Source organism: Dendrobates tinctorius, unplaced genomic scaffold (genome assembly GCF_039654945.1).
Source record: "Dendrobates tinctorius isolate UK_male_01 unplaced genomic scaffold, ASM3965494v1 ptg000432c, whole genome shotgun sequence".
Taxonomy (NCBI): domain Eukaryota; kingdom Metazoa; phylum Chordata; class Amphibia; order Anura; family Dendrobatidae; genus Dendrobates; species Dendrobates tinctorius.
The window spans coordinates 666,281-688,893 of NW_027362095.1; the positions used below are offsets into that span (position 1 = coordinate 666,281).

Sequence of the window (22,613 nt, forward strand, 5' to 3'; positions counted from 1 at the left end):
GTGAGCTGGACTTGAGAGCTGCATATGGTGGAAGTAGCGGTGGACAGGGCGGACTGAGAGAGGGTTGATGATGGTGATGGAGTTGGTGTTCTTTCTGATGGCCTAGAATCAGTCTTTCGTTGATATAACAGTGGGATTCCCTGACTGCTGTGGCCTTGCAACGACACCTCAACATTTGCTGCTGTGCTAACCGGTGGGCTTACAGTGGGGGAAACAATGTAGCGTTGCTGACTACCTTCGTTGTGATCAGTTGCACATGTGGCACTTGAGGTTTGGTGTTGTGTCCACGCTTGCAAGTGCTTGCTGGTTAAATGTCTAAGCATGCAACTGGTATTCAAATTTTTCAGATTTTTCCCTCGGCTAAAGGTCTTTGCGCACTTCTTACAGATAACCTTGGCCTGATCATGAGGATTTTGTTCAAAAAAGTGCCACACTGCACTCTTCCTACTTTGGCAGACATTTTGCGGCCTAGCACGCTGTGATCTTTTGACCCTCTGGACAAGCTGTCCAGCAACTCTTTTGATGTTTGGAACCTGTCTTTGGAGTGCTCCGGGCCTGCCAGATAACAGCTGTTGCGATGTCGATGTCTGCTGTGGATGCTCCTCATCTGAGCTATTGGAAGCAGCACCCTCTTCCCCCAATGGATGCCAATCTGGGTCAACAACTGGGTCATCCATCACCTCCTCTTCTATGTCATGTGCACCTTTCTCTGTGTCACCGTGTATGGTGGTATAGTGTGCGGGAAGGGGCACCTGAGTCTCATCAGGGTCAAAATCTGGCTCTGTACACTGCGAGGACAATGTAGTGCTCTGAGTGAATGTACCAGCAGAATCATCCATCAGCGGCTGTGCATCAGTGCACTCCATGTCAGATTCATCTTGGCCTGGGTAATTCACCATTTGACTTGATAATCCAGGCATGGTATGTGAAAACAGCTCCATGGAGTAATCAGTAGTATGGCCTGCGTCATCCTTCAATCTTGGTTGGGGTGAAGGACACAAGGAAAGGTGTGGTTCATGAACATGAGCCTCCAATGACGACTCAGTGCTTTTACTTTTTACAACTGAAGAAGAGGAGGCGATAGAGCTGGAGGCTGAGTCAGCAATGTAAGACAAAACTTTTTCCTGATGCTCTGCCTTTAAAAGCGGTTTGCCAACTCCTAGAAAACTAAGCGTTCGAGGCCTTATGTAGCCAGACGATGACGCAGGGTCAGCACCTCCTGCATTCGGTCCTATTTTGCTCTTGCCACTACCATCAGATCCACCACCAACACCATCATTACCAGCTGCCAACCCCCGCCCAATTCCACGGCCTCTTCCACCATCCTTCCTCATTTTTGGTAGAAATGTAGACAAAGTCCTACAAACTATATAGTAATGTAAAACAAGGTACAAGGTGTCTATAGGACAGGGGAGATTTAGAATTTCTGCACACACTTGTGGACAGTGGACACTTTTGGATTGTGTGAGGCCCACTGATATCTGAGCGCTATGTGACACGCTCGATGGCACAGCTGCCGGTGACCAAAGTGACGAGAGGATAATGGAGATTTTGAATCTCTGCGTACACTTTTGGACACTGGACACTTGTGGATTGTGTGAGGCCCACTGATATCTGAGCGCTATGTGACACGCTCGATGGCACAGCTGCCTGTGACCAAAGTGACGAGAGGATAATGGAGATTTTGAATCTCTGCGTACACTTTTGGACACTGGACACTTGTGGATTGTGTGAGGCCCACTGATATCTGAGCGCTATGTGACACGCTCGATGGCACAGCTGCCTGTGACCAAAGTGACGAGAGGATAATGGAGATTTTGAATCTCTGCGTACACTTTTGGACACTGGACACTTGTGGATTGTGTGAGGCCCACTGATATCTGAGCGCTATGTGACACGCTCGATGGCACAGCTGCCTGTGACCAAAGTGACGAGAGGATAATGGAGATTTTTAATCTCTGCGTACACTTTTGGACACTGGACACTTGTGGATTGTGTGAGGCCCACTGATATCTGAGCGCTATGTGACACGCTCGATGGCACAGCTGCCTGTGACCAAAGTGACGAGAGGATAAGGGAGATTTTGAATCTCTACGTACACTTTTGGACACTGGACACTTGTGGATTGTGTGAGGCCCACTGATATCTGAGCGCTATGTGACACGCTCGATGGCACAGCTGCCTGTGACCAAAGTGACGAGAGGATAATGGAGATTTTGAATCTCTGCGTACACTTTTGGACACTGGACACTTGTGGATTGTGTGAGGCCCACTGATATCTGAGCGCTATGTGACATGCTCGATGGCACAGCTGCCTGTGACCAAAGTGAAGAGAGGATAATGGAGATTTTGAATCTCTGCGTACACTTTTGGACACTGGACACTTGTGGATTGTGTGAGGCCCACTGATATCTGAGCGCTATGTGACACGCTCGATGGCACAGCTGCCTGTGACCAAAGTGACGAGAGGATAATGGAGATTTTGAATCTCTGCGTACAATTTTGGACACTGGACACTTGTGGATTGTGTGAGGCCCACTGATATCTGAGCGCTATGTGACATGCTCGATGGCACAGCTGCCTGTGACCAAAGTGAAGAGAGGATAATGGAGATTTTGAATCTCTGCGTACACTTTTGGACACTGGACACTTGTGGATTGTGTGAGGCCCACTGATATCTGAGCGCTATGTGACACGCTCGATGGCACAGCTGCCTGTGACCAAAGTGACGAGAGGATAATGGAGATTTTGAATCTCTGCGTACACTTTTGGACACTGGACACTTGTAGATTGTGTGAGGCCCACTGATATCTGAGCGCTATGTGACACGCTCGATGGCACAGCTGCCTGTGACCAAAGTGATGAGAGGATAATGGAGATTTTGAATCTCTGCGTACACTTTTGGACACTGAACACTTGTGGATTGTGTGAGGCCCACTGATATCTGAGCGCTATGTGACACGCTCGATAGCACAGCTGCCTGTGACCAAAGTGACGAGAGGATAATGGAGATTTTGAATCTCTGCGTTCACTTTTGGACACTGGACACTTGTGGATTGTGTGAGGCCCACTGATATCTGAGCGCTATGTGACACGCTCGATGGCACAGCTGCCTGTGACCAAAGTGACGAGAGGATAATGGAGATTTTGAATCTCTGCGTACACTTTTGGACACTGGACACTTGTAGATTGTGTGAGGCCCACTGATATCTGAGCGCTATGTGACAGGCTCGATGGCACAGCTGCCTGTGACCAAAGTGACGAGAGGATAATGGAGATTTTTAATCTCTGCGTACACTTTTGGACACTGGACACTTGTGGATTGTGTGAGGCCCACTGATATCTGAGCGCTATGTGACACGCTCGATGGCACAGCTGCCTGTGACCATAGTGACGAGAGGATAATGGAGATTTTGAATCTCTGCGTACACTTTTGGACACTGGACACTTGTGGATTGTGTGAGGCCCACTGATATCTGAGCGCTATGTGACATGCTCGATGGCACAGCTGCCTGTGACCAAAGTGACGAGAGGATAATGGAGATTTTGAATCTCTGCGTACACTTTTGGACACTGGACACTTGTAGATTGTGTGAGGCCCACTGATATCTGAGCGCTATGTGACACGCTCGATGGCACAGCTGCCTGTGACCAAAGTGACGAGAGGATAATGGAGATTTTGAATCTCTGCGTACACTTTTGGACACTGGACACTTGTAGATTGTGTGAGGCCCACTGATATCTGAGCGCTATGTGACACGCTCGATGGCACAGCTGCCTGTGACCAAAGTGACGAGAGGATAATGGAGATTTTGAATCTCTGCGTACACTTTTGGACACTGGACACTTGTAGATTGTGTGAGGCCCACTGATATCTGAGCGCTATGTGACACGCTCGATGGCACAGCTGCCTGTGACCAAAGTGACGAGAGGATAATGGAGATTTTGAATCTCTGCGTACACTTTTGGACACTGGACACTTGTGGATTGTGTGAGGCCCACTGATATCTGAGCGCTATGTGACACACTCGATGGCACAGCTGCCTGTGACCAAAGTGACGAGAGGATAATGGAGATTTTGAATCTCTGCGTACACTTTTGGACACTGGACACTTGTGGATTGTGTGAGGCCCACTGATATCTGAGCGCTATGTGACACACTCGATGGCACAGCTGCCTGTGACCAAAGTGACGAGAGGATAATGGAGATTTTGAATCTCTGCGTACACTTTTGGACACTGGACACTTGTGGATTGTGTGAGGCCCACTGATATCTGAGCGCTATGTGACACGCTCGATGGCACAGCTGCCTGTGACCAAAGTGACGAGAGGATAATGGAGATTTTGAATCTCTGCGTACACTTTTGGACACTGGACACTTGTGGATTGTGTGAGGCCCACTGATATCTGAGCGCTATGTGACACGCTCGATGGCACAGCTGCCTGTGACCAAAGTGATGAAAGGATAATGGAGATTTTGAATCTCTGCGTACACTTTTGGACACTGGACACTTGTGGATTGTGTGAGGCCCACTGATATCTGAGCGCTATGTGACAGGCTCGATGGCACAGCTGCCTGTGACCAAAGTGACGAGAGGATAATGGAGATTTTGAATCTCTGCGCACACTTTTGGACACTGGACACTTGTGGATTGTGTGAGGCCCACTGATATCTGAGCGCTATGTGACACGCTCGATGGCACAGCTGCCTGTGACCAAAGTGACGAGAGGATAATGGAGATTTTGAATCTCTGCGCACACTTTTGGACACTGGACACTTGTGGATTGTGTGAGGCCCACTGATATCTGAGCGCTATGTGACACGCTCGATGGCACAGCTGCCTGTGACCAAAGTGACGAGAGGATAATGGAGATTTTGAATCTCTGCGTACACTTTTGGACACTGGACACTTGTGGATTGTGTGAGGCCCACTGATATCTGAGCGCTATGTGACACGCTCGATGGCACAGCTGTGACAAAAGTGACTAGAGGATAAGGGAGATTGGATTGCTTTTAAAAAAGCAGTTTGCAGAGCAGTGGGTAAACAGCAATGCCAGCGTGTCAGGAAGCCTTAAAAGGCAGCCCAACAACCAACACCACTGATACACCACAATATAGCCTCCCCTTGCACTGCACACACAGTGACTTGTGTGTTGTGCAGGCCAAATCGCTAGCAGCAGAAGCAGTTTTTTTGTCTTCTTCCCTGCCTAACGCTCTCCCTACAGAATCAGCAGCAACCTCTCCCTATACTAAGATCGGCAGAAGTAAGATGGCGGTCGGCGTGCACGCCCTTTTATACCCCCTGTGACGCCCACCAAAGCAAGCCAATCACTTGCATGCCATTCTGAAAGATGGTGGTGACCCGTGCCTAGGTCATCACGTTGCCCACATTGTCCGTGGATCCTGATTGGCTGAAAAAGAGCCCAAAACAAACTTTTGAAACGCGACTTTGGCGCGTAAGTCGCCGACCTCGTGGCCGACCTCATCCTAGGGTCGGGTTTCGTTTCATGAAACCCGACTTTTGAATTTTTTCGACCCGTTTCGCTCAACTCTAGTTATCACGTTCGCCTAACACGCGAAAGGTCCCCAGATCGAAACTGGGCAGAAACACGCTTTTACACTTTGGTATCCAAGCTTTTGACTTTCAGTTCTTGATCTCGATTGCTTGTTGTCACCACAGTAAGCACTTGCATCCGGTTTCTGTAGTGTAGCGGTTATCACGTTCGCCTCACACGCGAAAGGTCCCCAGTTCGAAACTGGGCAGAAACACAGCTTTTTCTCTTGGAAAACGATCTTTTTGACTTTCAGTGCTTGTTCTTTATTGCTTGCCATGACCACAGCATTTTTTTTTTGTTTGAATCGGTTGGTTTCTGTAGTGTAGCGGTTATCACGTTCACTTTACACGCGAAAGGTCCTCAGTTCGAAACTGGGCATAAACACAGCTTTTCTCTTGCAAACTAGTGCTTTTGACAATGAGTGCTTGATCTTTAATGCTTGCCATGACCACAGTAAACGCTCTTGTCTGGTTACTGTAGTGTAGTGATTGTCCTGTTTGCCATCCTCCTGAAAGTTCCCTGTTTTGATCCCGGGCAGAAACATGTGGCTTTTCTTTATTTTGATCACAAACGTATATTGTTGGCTTAATTAGCCTTAGTTAGCATATTCTATTGCTGGTTTAATGAGCATTACTTTTACCAATGTGATTATTTCTACCCGATTTTGCTTTTGGCAAGCATATGTGTTTTTGACAGTGTCTAAGTGTTCCTAATTCAAGTAACACCTGATAGGATCAAGGTGCGAAAGCAGGCATCTAGGTGCTTTTTCTTTTTGGCTTTTGGACAAAGGCATGAGAATGTTTTGTGGAGCATGGTTTTGTTTCCCTGTTTGTTCTTTTTTTCCAATAGCCTGACAAATGAAAGGTTCCTGTGTTGCAAAATGCACTTTGTCCTGTCTTCAGACATAGAGGAAGACCTCTTGACTTTGGCTGGCTGTTTTTTTCTCTTTCAAGTTCATTTCAGCATGTTTAAACATCTTTAGCTTTGCATGGAGTTTCTGAAGTTTAGTTGTTGTCACGTTCACCTCACACGCGAACGGTCCCCAGTTCGAAACTGGATAGAAGCATGACATTAGGCGTTGATATTAAAGCTTTTGATGTTGAGTCTTTGTTCTCGATGACTCGTCATGACCACAGTAACCTTCCACAGCCGGTTTCTGTAGTGCAGTGGTTATCACGTTCGCCTAACACGAGAAAGGTCCCCAGTTCGAAACTGGGCAGAAACCCGCTGTTACCCTTTGGTATCCAAGCTTTTGACTTTCAGTTCTTGATCTCGATTGCTTGTTGTCACCACAGTAAACACTTGCATCCGGTTTCTGTAGTGCAGCGGTTATCACTTTCGCCTCAAACGCGAAAGGTCGCCAGTTCGAAACTGGGCAGAAACACAGATTTTTCTCTTGGAAAACGATCTTTTTGACTTTCAGTGCTTGTTCTTTATTGCTTGCCATGACCACAGCATTTTTTGTGTGTTTGAATCGGTTGGTTTCTGTAGTGTAGCGGTTATCACGTTCGCTTTACACGCGAAAGGTCCTCAGTTTGAAACTGGGCAGAAACACAGCGTTCCTCTTGCAAACTAGCGCTTTTGACAATGAGTGCTTGATGTTTAATGCTTGCCATGACCACAGTAAACGCTCTTGTCTGGTTACTGTAGTGTAGTGATTGTCCTGTTTGCCATCCTCCTGAAAGTTCCCTGTTTTGATCCCGGGCAGAAACATGTGGCTTTTCTTTATTTTGATCACAAACGTATATTGTTGGCTTAATTAGCCTTAGTTAGCATATTCTATTGCTGGTTTAATGAGCATTACTTTTACCAATGTGATTATTTCTACCCGTTTTTGCTTTTGGCAAGCATGTGTGTTTTTGACAGTGTCTAAGTGTTCCTAATTCAAGTAACACCTGATAGGATCAAGGTGCGAAAGCAGGCATCTAGGTGCTTTTTCTTTTTGGCTTTTGGACAAAGGCATGAGAATGTTTTGTGGAGCATGGTTTTGTTTCCCTGTTTGTTCTTTTTCTCCAATAGCCTGACAAATGAAAGGTTCCTGTGTTGCAAAATGCACTTTGTCCTGTCTTCAGACATAGAGGAAGACCTCTTGACTTTGGCTGGCTGTTTTTTTCTTTTTCAAGTTCATTTCAGCATGTTTAAACATCTTTAGCTTTGCATGGAGTTTCTGAAGTGTAGTGGTTGTCACGTTCACCTCAAACGCGAACGGTCCCCAGTTCGAAACTGGATAGAAGCATGACATTAGGCGTTGATATTAAAGCTTTTGACGTTGAGTCTTTGTTCTCGATGGCTCGTCATGACCACAGTAACCTTCCGCAGCCGGTTTCTGTAGTATAGTGGTTATCACGTTCGCCTAACACGCGAAAGGTCCCCAGTTCGAAACTGGGCAGAAACACACTGTTACCTTTTGGTATCCAAGCTTTTGACTTTCAGTTCTTGATCTCGATTGCTTGTTGTCACCACAGTAAGCGCTTGCATCCGGTTTCTGTAGTGTAGCTGTTATCACGTTCGCCTAACACGCGAAAGGTCCCCAGTTCGAAACTGGGCAGAAACACGCTGTTACCCTTTGGTATCCAAGCTTTTGAATTTCAGTTCTTGATCTCGATTGCTTGTTGTCACCACAGTAAGCGCTTGCATCAGGTTTCTGTAGTGTAGCGGTTATCACGTTCGCCTCACACGCAAAAGGTCCCCTGTTCGAAACTGGGCAGAAACACAGCTTTTTCTCTTGGCAAACGATCTTTTTGACTTTCAGTGCTTGTTCTTTATTGCTTGCCATGACCACAGCATTTTTTGGTTGTATGAATCGCTTGGTTTCTGTAGTGTAGCGGTTATCACGTTCGCTTTACACGCGAAAGGTCCTCGGTTCGAAACTGGGCAGAAACACGCTGTTACTCTTTGGTATCCAAGCTTTTGACTTTCAGTTCTTGATCTTGATTGCTTGTTGTCACCACAGTAAGCGCTTGCATCAGGTTTCTGTAGTGTAGCGGTTATCACGTTCGCCTCACACGCAAAAGGTCCCCTGTTCGAAACTGGGCAGAAACACAGCTTTTTCTCTTGGCAAACGATCTTTTTGACTTTCAGTGCTTGTTCTTTATTGCTTGCCATGACCACAGCATTTTTTGGTTGTATGAATCGCTTGGTTTCTGTAGTGTAGCGGTTATCACGTTCGCTTTACACGCGAAAGGTCCTCGGTTCGAAACTGGGCAGAAACACAGCATTCCTCTTGCAAACTAGCGCTTTTGACAATGAGTGCTTGATCTTTAATGCTTGCCATGACCACAGTAAATGCTCTTGTCTGGTTACTGTAGTGTAGTGATTGTCCTGTTTGCCATCCTCCTGAAAGTTCCCTGTTTTGATCCCGGGCAGAAACATGTGGCTTTTCTTTATTTTGATCACAAACGTATATTGTTGGCTTAATTAGCCTTAGTTAGCATATTCTATTGCTGGTTTAATGAGCATTACTTTTACCAATGTGATTATTTCTACCCGTTTTTGCTTTTGGCAAGCATGTGTGTTTTTGACAGTGTCTAAGTGTTCCTAATTCAAGTAACACCTGATAGGATCAAGGTGCGAAAGCTGGCATCTAGGTGCTTTTTCTTTTTGGCTTTTGGACAAAGGCATGAGAATGTTTTGTGGAGCATGGTTTTGTTTCCCTGTTTGTTCTTTTTCTCCAATAGCCTGACAAATGAAAGGTTCCTGTGTTGCAAAATGCACTTTGTCCTGTCTTCAGACATAGAGGAAGACCTCTTTACTTTGGCTGGCTGTTTTTTTCTTTTTCAAGTTCATTTCAGCATGTTTAAACATCTTTAGCTTTGCATGGAGTTTCTGAAGTGTAGTGGTTGTCACTTTCACCTCACACGCGAACGGTCCCCAGTTCGAAACTGGATAGAAGCATGACATTAGGCGTTTATGTTAAAGCTTTTGACGTTGAGTCTTTGTTCTCGATGGCTCGTCATGACCACAATAACCTTCTGCAGCTGGTTTCTGTAGTGTAGTGGTTATCACTTTCGCCTAACACGCGTAAGGTCCCCAGTTCGAAACTGGGCATAAACTCGATGTTACCCTTTGGTATTTAAGCTTTTGACTTTCAGTTCTTGATCTCGATTGCTTGTTGTCACCACAGTAAGCACTTGCATCTTGTTTCTGTAGTGTAGCGGTTATCACGTTCGCCTCACACGCGAAAGTTCTCCAGTTTGAATCTGGGCAGAAACACAGCGTTTCTCTTGCAAACTAGCGCTTTTGACAATGAGTGCTTGATCTTTAATGTTTTCCATGACCACAGTAAACTCTCTTGTCTGGTTACTGTAGTGTAGTGATTGTCCTGTTTGCAATCCTCCTGAAAGTTCCCTGTTTTGATCCCAGGCAGAAACATGTGTCTTTTCTTTATTTTGATCACAAATGTATATTGTTGGCTTAATTAGCATTAGTTAGCATATTCTATTGCTGGTTTAATGAGCATTACTTTTACCAATGTGATTATTTCTACCCGTTTTTGCTTTTGGCAAGCATGTGTGTTTTTGACAGTGTCTAAGTGTTCCTAATTCAAGAAACACCTGATAGGAACAAGGTGCGAAAGCAGGCATCTAGGTGCTTTTTCTTTTTGGCTTTTGGACAAAGGCATGAGAATGTTTTGTGGAGCATGGTTTTGTTTCCCTGTTTGTTCTTTTTTCCAATAGCCTGACAAATGAAAGGTTCCTGTGTTGCAAAATGCACTTTGTCCCGTCTTCAGACATAGAGGAAGACCTCTTGACTTTGGCTGGCTGTTTTTTTCTTTTTCAAGTTCATTTCAGCATGTTTAAACATCTTTAGGTTTGCATGTAGTTTCTGAAGTGTAGTGGTTGTCACGTTCACCTCACACGCGAACGGTCCCCAGTTCGAAACTTGATAGAAGCATGACATTAGGCGTTGATACTAAAGCTATTGACGTTGAGTCTTTGTTCTCGATGGCTCGTCATGACCACAGTAACCTTCCGCAGCCGGTTTCTGTAGTGTAGTGGTTATCACGTTCGCCTAACACGAGAAAGGTCCCCAGTTCGAAACTGGGCAGAAACACGATGTTACCCTTTGGTATCCAAGCTTTTGACTTTCAGTTCTTGATCTCGATTGCTTGTTGTCACCACAGTAAGGGCTTGCTTCTGGTTTCTGTAGTGTAGAGGCTATCACTTTCACCTCACACGCGAAAGGTCCCCAGTTCGAAACTGGGCAGAAACACAGCTTTTCTCTTGGAAAACGATCTTTTTGACTTTCAGTGCTTGTTCTTTATTGCTTGCCATGACCACAGCACTTTTTGTTTTTTTGAATCGGTTGGTTTCTGTAGTGTAGCGGGTATCACGTTAACTTTACACGCGGAAGGTCCTCACTTCGAAACTGGGCAGAAACACAGCATTTCTCTTGCAAACTAGTGCTTTTGACAATGAGTGCTTGATCTTTAATGCTTGCCATGACCACAGTAAACGCTCTTGTCTGGTTACTGTAGTGTAGTGATTGTCCTGTTTGCCATCCTCCTGAAAGTTCCCTGTTTTGATCCCGGGCAGAAACATGTTGCTTTTCTTTATTTTGATCACAAACGTATATTGTTGGCTTAATTAGCCTTAGTTAGCATATTCTGTTGCTGGTTTAATGAGCATTACGTTTACCAATGTGATTATTTCTACCCTTTTTTGCTTTTGGCAAGCATGTGTATTTTTGACAGTGTCTAAGTGTTCCAGGGGAAGAGTCTTGAGGAGATCATTTGCATATTCCCAGTGCCTTCTGGGATAAGTGAAGAGTCTCCGTGAGCTCAACGATCACTGGGTTTTGGCCGTTGCAGCTGAAAAGAGGAAATCGGAAAATTTTTTGCTCATCTTTCATCATTTTTAAGAAATCTCAAGATGGAAGAGGCCAGGAGCCATTTGGTGAGCTGCATTTCTTGCTACATGTTTACAGATTTACCAGTGGAAAAGCCAAACTTCTCTTGCCACAAATGCAAGCTTGTGACCCTGTTGGAGGAAAAGTTGCAAAATCTCGAAGAGAGGTTAGCTACGTTGAAGATCATTAAGGAAGGTGAAGAGTTCTTGGACAGGGCAGAATTATCTCTTCATGTTACAGAAAGAGAAGAAATTCGAAGTGCACCTGAATAAACAGAGGAATGGAGACATGTGACCCAGAGAAGCAGGAGGATCAGGAGGCAGTCAGCACCCATACTGCTCAGAAACCAGTACCAGGCTCTCACGCAGGAAAATGATGACGAAATACATCAGGATAAGACTTTGCCAACAAACAGCAACCTTGTACGCCTTCAGAGTCCTCCTAGATGGAGAAAGAAAAATGTTGTGAAGAAGAAACGGAGAGCGGTGGTCATGGGGGATTCCCTGTTGAGAGGAACAGAGGCCGCTATCTGCAGACCGGATATAACTTCAAGAGAAATGTGCTGTCTTCCAGGTGCAAAAATTAAAGATGTGTCTGACAGGATATCAGGACTCTTCAGACCTACAGATGACTATCCATTCCTGCTACTACATGTGGTAACAAATGACACCGCAAGAAACGACCTGGAAACCATCTGCAGAGACTTTGAAGACTTAGGCAAGAAAGTGAAAGAACTGGGAGCGCAGGTGGTCTTCTCTTCCATCCTCCCAGTGGATGGCCATGGAACAAGGAGGTGGAATAAGATTCTGCAGGTGAACAACTGGCTACGTCGATGGTGCCGTCAGCAACGATTTGGATTTCTGGATCACGGAGTGAACTACTTATACGATGGACTACTTGCTAGAGATGGGGTGCACCTTACGAAGACTGGAAAGCATGTATTTGGAAGTCGCCTTGCTACACTTGTAAGGAGAGCTTTAAACTAGAACAACATGGGAAGGGAAGCAAAAGACCAGAAAAAGCCATACACCTGACAAATGCTATTGAGAACTCTGCTATTAGAAGTGGAAAGGAAGAACAAAGACGAAAGAATCTAATTAATAAAAATATTGGAGAAAGAGAAACCAATCACAAACTAAAATGTTTCTATACTAATGCACAAAGCATGGGCAACAAACAAGGAGAATTGGAACTACTAACACAGGAAAAGAAATATGATGTCATTGGAATCACCGAAACTTGGTGGGACAATACACATGATTGGAATACAAGACTAGAAGGATACAACTTATTTGCAAGAAACAGACTTGATAAACGAGCAGGGGGTGTCGCATTGTATGTTAGAAACGCGTATATCTGCACAGAGATTGAAGCTTCAGAGACTGGGAGTTCTGTGGAAACTGTTTGGGTAAGAATACAAGGACAGAACAATGGAAAGGACACCATTGTAGGCATTTACTACAGGCCGCCTGTGCAAGCTGAAGATATGGATGAACTCTTTATGCATCAAATGGCCAAGTTCTCCAAAAAATATGACATAGTTGTCATGGGAGATTTCAACTATCCAGACATTTGTTGGGAATCTCTCTCAGGCAAAACTAACAGGTCAAGGAAATTCTTATCCTCTCTTGCTGACAACTTTATCTTCCAAAAGGTAAGGGAGAAAACAAGGGGAACTGCTACCTTGGATCTAATCCTTATAAAACAGGGAGGAAATGGTTGAGGAGGTAAAAGTGGCTGGGACCCTAGGAGGTAGCGATCATGCTATTTTAGAATTTTGGATAACTAGAGGCGGAAGACCTGTGAAGACTCAGACGTCAAGGTTAGATTTCAGAAAGGCAGATTTTAAGGGATTCAGAAAGAGAATTGGAGGGATCCAATGGCTGGATATCCTTAAAGACAAAAATGTCCAGGAAGGATGGGAAATCTTGAAAAATGAAATTCTCAAAGCACAGTTGTTAACAATTCCGAAAAGAGGGAAGAATAGGAAGCATTTAAGGAAACCAGGATGGATGAACACAGAACTTAAGCACATGCTAAAAAGGAAGAAAAAAATGTTTATAAAATGGAAAGAGGGAGGCATATCTAAAGAAGAATATAATTCTGTCTGCAGAACCTGCAGGGCACAAATCAGATTAGCTAAAGCTGAAAATGAATTGAGGCTTGCAAGAGATGTCAAAAGCAATAATAAAGGATTTTGGGGATATGTCAAAAGTAAAAGAAAAGTCAAAGATGCTATAGGATTTTTACAGGATGAAAATGATGAAATGGTAAGACAGGATGTTGAGAAGGCTGAACTTTTAAATTCCTATTTTGCATCTGTTTTCTCTCAGAAAGGAAATGTAACATCAACTGTTATTCACTGTGCTATTAAGGGAATAGAAGAATCCAGGATATCTATAAACAGAACGATAGTGAGAAAACACTTAGCTAACCTAAATGAATTCAAGTCTCCAGGTCCAGATGAATTACACCCCAGAGTACTGAAGGAGATAGCAGAAGAAATTTTTGAACCCCTCTCCATAATCTTTGAAAATTCTTGGAGAACAGGAGAAGTGCCAGAAGACTGGAGAAGAGCAAATGTTGTTCCTATCTTCAAAAAGGGGAAGAAGGTGGACCCAGGCAACTATAGGCTGGTGAGTCTGACTTCTATACCAGGAAAGATCTTTGAACAAATTATTAAACAACATGTATGTCAGTACCTGGATAAGAATGAAGTGATTAAACAGAGTCAGCATGGGTTTCTAACTAATAAGTCATGTCAGACTAACTTAATTTCCTTCTATGACGGTATCACTGATTGGGTGGATCAAGGAAATGCTGTAGATATAGTATATCTTGACTTCAGCAAAGCATTTGACAAAGTCTCTCATACAATCCTTATTGAAAAAATGACTAAGTATGGAATGGACAAGGCAACTGTTAGGTGGATTCATAACTGGCTTAGTGATCGGACCCAAAGAGTGGTCGTAAATGGCTGCACATCCAGTTGGAAGAATGTCTCAAGTGGGGTACCACAGGGCTCTGTCCTGGGCCCTGTATTGTTCAACATCTTTATCAATGATTTAGATGAAGGAATTGAGGGTAAACTGATTAAATTTGCTGATGACACAAAGCTAGGAGGGATAGCTAATACTAGAGAAGAGAGAGAGAGGATTCAAAAAGATTTAAATAAACTGGAGAAGTGGGCAGCAACTAACAGAATGGTTTTTAACAGGGAGAAATGCAAAGTACTACATCTGGGCAATAAAAATGAAAAAAGCATATATAGAATGGGAGGAATAGGGCTAAGTGACAGCACATGTGAAAAAGACTTGGGTATACTAATAGATCACAGACTGAATATGAGTCAACAGTGTGATGCAGCAGCAAAAAAGGCAAATGCAAATCTAGGATGTATTAACAGAAGCATACAGTCTAGATCACGTGAAGTCATTATTTCCCTCTACTCCTCTTTGGTCAGACCTCATCTGGAATATTGTGTCCAGTTTTGGGCACCACATTTTAAAAAAGACATCAACAAACTGGAGCAAGTTCAGAAAAGAGCGACCAGAATGGTGACCGGTCTGCAAACCCTGTCTTATGAGGAAAGGTTGCAGGATTTGGGAATGTTTAGTTTGCAAAAGAGAAGACTGAGAGGAGACTTAATAGCTGTCTACAAATATCTAAAGGGCTGTCACATTGTAGAAGGATCAACTTTATTCTCATTTGCACAAGAAAAGACTAGAAGCAATGGGATGAAACTGAATGGGAGGAGACACAGATTAGATATTAGAAAAAACTTGATGACAGTTAGAGTGATCAATGAGTGGAACAGGCTGACACGAGAAGTAGTGAGTTCTCCTTCATTGGAAGTCTTCAAACAGAGGCTGGACAGATATCTGAATGGGATGATTTAGCGAATCCTGCTTTGAGCAGGGGGTTGGACCAGATGCCCCAGGAGGTCCCTTTCAACTCTATGATTCTAATTCAAGTAACACCTGATAGGATCAAGGTGCGAAAGCAGGCATCTAGGTGCTTTTTCTTTTTGGCTTTTGGACAAAGGCATGAGAATGTTTTGTGGAGCATGGTTTTTGTTTCCCTGTTTGTTCCTTTTCTCCAATAGCCTGACAAATGAAAGGTTCCTGTGTTGCAAAATGCACTTTGTCCTGTCTTCAGACATAGAGGAAGACCTCTTGACTTTAGCTGAATGTTTTTTTCTTTTTCAAGTTCATTTCAGCATGTTTAAACATCTTTAGCTTTGCATGGAGTTTCTGAAGTGTAGTGGTTGTCACGTTCACCTCACACGCGAACGGTCCCCAGTTCGAAACTGCATAGAAGCATGACATTAGGCGTTGATATTAAAGCTTTTGACGTTGAGTCTTTGTTCTCGATGGCTCGTCATGACCACAGTAACCTTCCACAGCCGGTTTCTGTAGTGTCGTGGTTATCACGTTCGCCTAACACGCGAAAGGTCCCCAGTTCGAAACTGGGCAGAAACACGCTGTTACCCTTTGGCATCCAAGCTTTTGACTTTCAGTTCTTGATCTCAATTGCTTGTTGTCACCACAGTAAGCACTTGCATCAGGTTTCTGTAGTGTAGCGGTTATCACTTTCGCCTCACACGCGAAAGGTCCCCAGTTCGAAACTGGGCAGATACACGCTGATAGGCTGGTTTCACATTTACGTTTTTTTTCGCGGTATTTTAGCGCTAAATAGCGCATGCATTTTTTTTCTCCTATACTTTGCATGGGATGCGCTTATGTGCGCATACACATGCGTTTGTACTCTTTTTACCGCGCATGCGTTTTTTTGCGGTATGCGCTCGGGCGCACAAAATGCAACCTGTTGCATTTTTTGAGCGTCCGACTTGCCTCAAAACAATGCATGCACGCGCAATGCATTTTTTTACAGCAAGACACCCATTATAAGTCTATGGTGAGCATATGTGCGCATTGGCATGCTTATGTATGCTTTTTTTGCACATGCGTTTTTTTTTTTACCATTAGTTTAGACAATGGAATTTAGGGGTTTGGGTTAGAGTTAGGGTTAGTTAAGGGGGTTTAGGGTTAGGGTTAGGGTTAGGGTCAGGGTCAGGGTTAGGATCAGGGTATGGTTTGGTTAAGGGTTAGGGTTAGGGTCAGGGTCAGGGTTAGGGTTAGGATCAGGGTATGGTTTGGTTAAGGGTTAGGGTTAGGGTTAGGGTCAGGGCTAGGGTCAGGGTCAGGGTTAGGGTTAGGATCAGGGTATGGTTTGGTTAAGGGTTAGGGTTAGGGTCAGGGTCAGGGTTAGGGTTAGGGTTAGGATCAGGGTATGGTTTGGTTAAGAGTTAGGGTTAGGGTTAGGGTCAGGGTTAGGGTTAGGGTTAGGGTCAGGGTCAGGGTTAGTGTCAGGGTTAGGGTCAGGGTTAGGGTTAGGGTCAGGGTCAGGGTTAGGGTTAGGGTCAGGGTTAGGGTTAGTAAAGTCATGGTTTGGGTTAGTGTGAGAGGCCACCTAATGTTGGAAAAAAACGCAAACGCGGTAAAAACGCACTAAAAACGCATACAAACGCATAAAAACGCTGCATTTTTTCATGCATGCTCATAATAATGCTTGAAAAAAACGCAGCATCTGTATGCTTTTTTATGCGTTTTTTAAACTAGCCTTGCCCTTTGGTATCCAAGCTATTGACTTTCAGTTCTTGATCTCGATTGCTTGTTGTCACCACAGTAAGTGCTTGCATCCGGTTTCTGTAGTGTAGCCGTTATCACGTTCGCCTCACACGTGACAGGTCCTCAGTTCGAAACTGGGCTGAAACACTGCTTTTCTCTTGGAAAACGATCTTTTTGACTTTCAGAGCTTGTTCTTTATTGCTTGCCATGACCACAGCATTTTTTGTTTTTTTTTGAATCGGTTGGTTTCTGTAGTGTAGCGGTTATCACTTTCGCTTTACACGCGAAAGGTCCTCAGTTCGAAACTGGGCAGCAGGGCCGCCATCAGGGCATTACTGCCCTTACTACTGTATGGGGCCCCATGAACAGTAGCAAAAGGAGAGGCCCGGAAGCGCTGGCAGGCTGGGCCCTCCTCTCTTGATACTGCTGTTTGGGCTACAGGTGCAATAGGTCATGGCCGCTGCAAGCCAGATACCTAACAACACCGCGGTGATTTAAAGATACACCTACAGTGTTGTTAGTGAATGCGGCGGCCAGAATTCAGTGCTGTACCTTTAAAGCAGCAGCAGGACCAAGTGCATCATGGTCCTGACGCAGGTCATGTGACACACTGCGCGCTCTTCTTCATTCTCCAGCAGAGCAGCAACATGTCATGTTTCTGGGAGACAGAAGATGCTGAAATCGGCAGAGGCAGAGGAGGTGGGCAGTGTGCCAGGACTTGCAGGAAGTTGCAGAGGGGAGTGAGGTGAGGAGATGGCAATCTGCTGAGGAGATGGGAGGTTGCTGAGGTGAGGAGATGGGAGGCTGCTGAGGTGAGGAGATGGGAGGCTGCTGAGGTGAGGAGATGGGAGGCTGCTGAGGTGTGGAGATGGGAGGCTGCTGAGGTGTGGAGATGGGAGGCTGCTGAGGTGAGGAGATGGGAGGCTGCTGAGGTGAGGAGATGGGAGGCTGCTGAGGTGAGGAGATGGGAGGCTGCTGAGGTGAGGAGATGGGAGGCTGCTGAGGTGTGGAGATGGGAGGCTGCTGAGGAGAGGAGATGGGAGGCTGCTGAGGTGTGGAGATGGGAGGCTGCTGAGGTGTGGAGATGGGAGGCTGCTGAGGTGTGGAGATGGGAGGCTGCTGAGGAGAGGAGATGGGAGGCTACTGAGGTGAGGAGATGGAGGCTGGTGAGGAGATGGGAGGCTGCTGAGGAGATGGGAGGCTACTGAGGTGAGGAGATGGAGGCTGGTGAGGAGATGGGAGGCTGCTGAGGAGATGGGAGGCTGCTGAGGTGAGGAGATGGGAGGCTGCTGAGGTGTGGAGATGGGAGGCTGCTGAGGAGAGGAGATGGGAGGCTGGTGAGGAGATGGGAGGCTGCTGAGGAGATGGGAGGCTGCTGAGGTGAGGAGATGGGAGGCTGCTGAGGAGAGGAGATGGGAGGCTACTGAGGAGAGGAGATGGAGGCTGGTGAGGAGATGGGAGGCTGCTGAGGAGATGGGAGGCTGCTGAGGAGAGGAGATGGGAGGCTGCTGAGGAGAGGAGATGGGAGGCTGCTGAGGAGATGGGAGGCTGCTGAGGAGAGGAGATGGGAGGCTGCTGAGGAGAGGAGATGGGAGGCTGCTGAGGAGAGGAGATGGGAGGCTGCTGAGGTGTGGAGATGGGAGGCTGCTGAGGTGTGGAGATGGGAGGCTGCTGAGGAGAGGAGATGGGAGGCTGCTGAGGTGTGGAGATGGGAGGCTGCTGAGGTGAGGAGATGGGAGGCTGCTGAGGAGATGGGAGGCTGCTGAGGAGAGGAGATGGGAGGCTGCTGAGGTGTGGAGATGGGAGGCTGCTGACGTGTGGAGATGGGAGGCTGCTGAGGTGTGGAGATGGGAGGCTGCTGACGTGTGGAGATGGGAGGCTGCTGAGGAGAGGAGATGGGAGGCTACTGAGGTGAGGAGATGGAGGCTGGTGAGGAGATGGGAGGCTGCTGAGGAGATGGGAGGCTGCTGAGGAGATGGGAGGCTGCTGAGGTGAGGAGATGGGAGGCTGCTGAGGTGTGGAGATGGGAGGCTGCTGAGGTGTGGAGATGGGAGGCTGCTGAGGAGAGGAGATGGGAGGCTGCTGAGGTGAGGAGATGGAGGCTGGTGAGGAGATGGAAGGATGCTGAGGAGATGGGAGGCTGCTGAGGTGAGGAGATGGGAGGCTGCTGAGGAGAGGAGATGGGAGGCTGCTGAGGAGAGGAGATGGGAGGCTACTGAGGTGAGGAGATGGAGGCTGATGAGTAGATGGGAGGCTGCTGAGGAGATGGGAGGCTGCTGAGGAGAGGAGATGGGAGGCTGCTGAGGAGAGGAGATGGGAGGCTGCTGAGGAGAGGAGATGGGAGGCTGCTGAGGTGTGGAGATGGGAGGCTGCTGAGGAGAGGAGATGGGAGGCTGCTGAGGTGTGGAGATGGGAGGCTGCTGAGGTGTGGAGATGGGAGGCTGCTGAGGTGAGGAGATGGGAGGCTGCTGAGGTGTGGAGATGGGAGGCTGCTGACGTGTGGAGATGGGAGGCTGCTGAGGAGAGGAGATGGGAGGCTACTGAGGTGAGGAGATGGAGGCTGGTGAGGAGATGGGAGGCTGCTGAGGAGATGGGAGGCTGCTGAGGTGAGGAGATGGGAGGCTGCTGAGGTGAGGAGATGGGAGGCTGCTGAGGAGAGGAGATGGGATGCTGCTGAGGAGAGGAGATGGGAGGCTGCTGAGGTGTGGAGATGGGAGGCTGCTGAGGTGTGGAGATGGGAGGCTGCTGAGGAGAGGAGATGGGAGGCTGCTGAGGTGTGGAGATGGGAGGCTGCTGAGGTGAGGAGATGGGAGGCTGCTGAAGAGATGGGAGGCTGCTGAGGTGAGGAGATGGGAGGCTGCTGACGTGTGGAGATGGGAGGCTGCTGACGTGTGGAGATGGGAGGCTGCTGAGACGACCAAAAAAATTCTAGAATTCCACTTTTTTCAATTTCAACGCACTTTGAATTTTTTTCCCATTTTCGAGTACGCTATTTGATAAAGCCAATCATGTCATTCAAAAGTACAACTCGTCCTGCAAAAAACAAGCCCTCACACGGCCATATTGATGGAAAAATAAAAAGTGGGTATATATGACTGGGAAACATCTTTATTTGGGAAACTAGCTGAAGAGCCCGGCGCTGCCCGGGCATAGTAACTAACTGTGGTTAGTTATAGCAAATTATAATTATCCGCCATCCCATAGTCCCGTGCCCATATACCCATCATACATATCCTCCATCCCATAGTCCCATGCCCATATACTCATCATACATATCCTCCATCCCATAGTCCCATGCCCATATACCCATCATACATATCCTCCATCCCATAGTCCCATGCCCATATACCCATCATACATATCCTCCATCCCATAGTCCCATGCCCATATACCCATCATACACATCCTCCATCCCATAGTCCCATGCCCATATACCCATCATACATATCCTCCATCCCATAGTCCGGTGCCCATATACCCATCACACATCCTCCATCCCATAGTCAACCATAGTGACATCATAATGAGGGGCGGGGCTTGATGCGCACACACTGGTTCCCCAGTATGCAAATAGGGGCATTATAACATCACAATGAGGGGCGGGGCTTGACGCGCACACACTTTTTCCTCATTATGTAGATAGGGGCAAAATTGGTGAATTGGAACGCACGGGGTTAAAATTTTGCCTCACAACATAGCCTAGGACACTCTCGGGTCCAGACGTGTGACGTGTGACATTTTGTGGCTGTAGCTGCGACGGTGCAGATGCCTATCCCGGACATACACACACACACTTTGAGCTTTCTATATTAGATTGTTCTGCGCTCGCACTGCGGTGCATGGACTGGGCGCCGATCTCCTGGCCTGCATCCTCATACATGCTGTGAGGCTGCTGAGTTCTAGTCAGGAGACCGGCGGCCCGTCCATGTACTGCGGTCCGAGCGCAGATCGATATCCACCGACAGCTTCATACATGTACAGAAAACAATACAATAATCTACAATCAGAAATACAGATTATAAAAAAAATCACAATCTGGTTTCAATTATTTTTTAAAAAAGTATGTGACTCATTTCCTTAACCCCTTACCTACAATTGACGTAATATTCCGTCCATGTGACCCTGGACCTAATTACCATGGACGGAATATTACGTCATCGCGATCAGCGGCGCCCACGTGGTGAGCGCCGCTGATCGCGGCCGAGTGTCAGCTAATTATCATAGCTGACACCCGGCACAATGTGTCAGGGACGGACACGATCGCGGTGTACCGGGGGTTAAAAGGAAGCATCGGCAGGGAGGGGGCTCCCTCCGTGCTTCCCTGAGCCCCCCACGGCAGCGCAATGTGCAGCGCTGCTGCGGGGGGCTCTTTCCCTGCAGGTCCCCGGATCCAATATGGCGACGGGGACCTCCGGGGGCCTGCAGGAAGCTGGCTTCCTCAGTGCCTGCAAAGCGCAGGCATGAGGAAGCCTGTGCAGTGCCTGTGACAGATCGCTGATCTGTCACAGTGATCTGTGATGTGACAGATCAGCGATCTGTCACAGGACAGTTATGTCCCCCCTGGGACATTGTAATAAAGTAAAAAAAAAATTAAAAAAAGTGTAAAAATAATAAAAAAAAAATCGCTAAATAAATTCAAAAAAAAAAAAAAAATATTCCCCAAAAAATTCATTTTTTGCAAATAAAAAAACCCAAAAACAATAAAAGTACACATATTTGGTATCGCCGCGTCCGTAACGACCCGCCCTATAAAACTGTCCCAATAGATAACCCCTTAAGTGAACCCCTTAAAAAATAAAAATAAAAAACGAAGCAAAAAATAATGATTTATTATCCTACCGCCGAACAAAAAGTGCAATAACGCGCGATCAAAAAGACGCATATAAATATCCATGGTACCGCTGAAAACGTCATCTTGTCCAGCAAAAAACAAGCCACCATACAGCATCATCAGCGAAAAAATAAAAAAGTTATAGCTCGCAGAATAAAGTGATGCAAAAATAATTATTTTTTATATAAAATTGTTTTCATTGCATAAAAGCGCCAAAACATAAAAAAATGACCTAAATGAGGTATCGCTGTAACCGTACTGAACCGAAGAATAAAACTGCCTTATAAATTTTACCGCACCCGGAACGGCATAAACGCACCACCCAAAAGAAATTCATGAAACGCTGGTTTTTGTTCATTCTGCGTCCCAAAAAACGAAATAAAAAGCAATCAAAAAATGTCACATGCCCAAACATGATACCAATAAAAGCGTCAACTCGTCCCGCAAAAAATAAGACCTCACATGACTCGGTGGGTCAAAATATGGAAAAATTATAGCTCTCAATATGTGGTGATGCAAAAACTATTTTTACAATAAAAAGCGTCTTTTAGCGTGCGACAGCTGCCAAACATAAAAACCGCCATAAATAGTAAATCAAACCCCCCGTTATCACCCCCTTAGTTAGGGAAAAATAATAAAATTAAAAAAATGTATTTATTTCCATTTTCCCATTAGGGCTAGGGTTAGGGCTAGGGCTAGGGTTAGGGCTAGGGTTAGGGTTAGGGTTAGGGCTAGGGTTAGGGCTAGGG

General features: G+C 46.2%; 7 non-coding genes across 7 annotated transcripts; all 7 read left to right on the plus strand.

Annotated features, from left to right (window-relative positions):
- Positions 1-5,697: 5,697 nt before the first annotated feature.
- TRNAV-CAC (transfer RNA valine (anticodon CAC)) lies at positions 5,698-5,770 on the plus strand. The gene has a single exon. It is a non-coding gene; the product is annotated as a tRNA-Val (tRNA).
- Positions 5,771-6,867: 1,097 nt separating this feature from the next.
- On the plus strand, positions 6,868-6,940 carry TRNAL-CAA (transfer RNA leucine (anticodon CAA)). Its single transcript has one exon. It is a non-coding gene; the product is annotated as a tRNA-Leu (tRNA).
- Positions 6,941-7,037: 97 nt separating this feature from the next.
- Positions 7,038-7,110, plus strand: TRNAV-UAC (transfer RNA valine (anticodon UAC)). Its single transcript has one exon. It is a non-coding gene; the product is annotated as a tRNA-Val (tRNA).
- A 768-nt stretch (positions 7,111-7,878) lies between these two features.
- Positions 7,879-7,951, plus strand: TRNAV-AAC (transfer RNA valine (anticodon AAC)). The gene has a single exon. It is a non-coding gene; the product is annotated as a tRNA-Val (tRNA).
- Positions 7,952-8,366: 415 nt separating this feature from the next.
- TRNAV-UAC (transfer RNA valine (anticodon UAC)) lies at positions 8,367-8,439 on the plus strand. The gene has a single exon. It is a non-coding gene; the product is annotated as a tRNA-Val (tRNA).
- Positions 8,440-8,695: 256 nt separating this feature from the next.
- TRNAV-UAC (transfer RNA valine (anticodon UAC)) lies at positions 8,696-8,768 on the plus strand. Its single transcript has one exon. It is a non-coding gene; the product is annotated as a tRNA-Val (tRNA).
- Positions 8,769-15,970: 7,202 nt separating this feature from the next.
- On the plus strand, positions 15,971-16,043 carry TRNAV-CAC (transfer RNA valine (anticodon CAC)). Its single transcript has one exon. It is a non-coding gene; the product is annotated as a tRNA-Val (tRNA).
- The last annotated feature ends 6,570 nt before the right edge of the window (positions 16,044-22,613 follow it).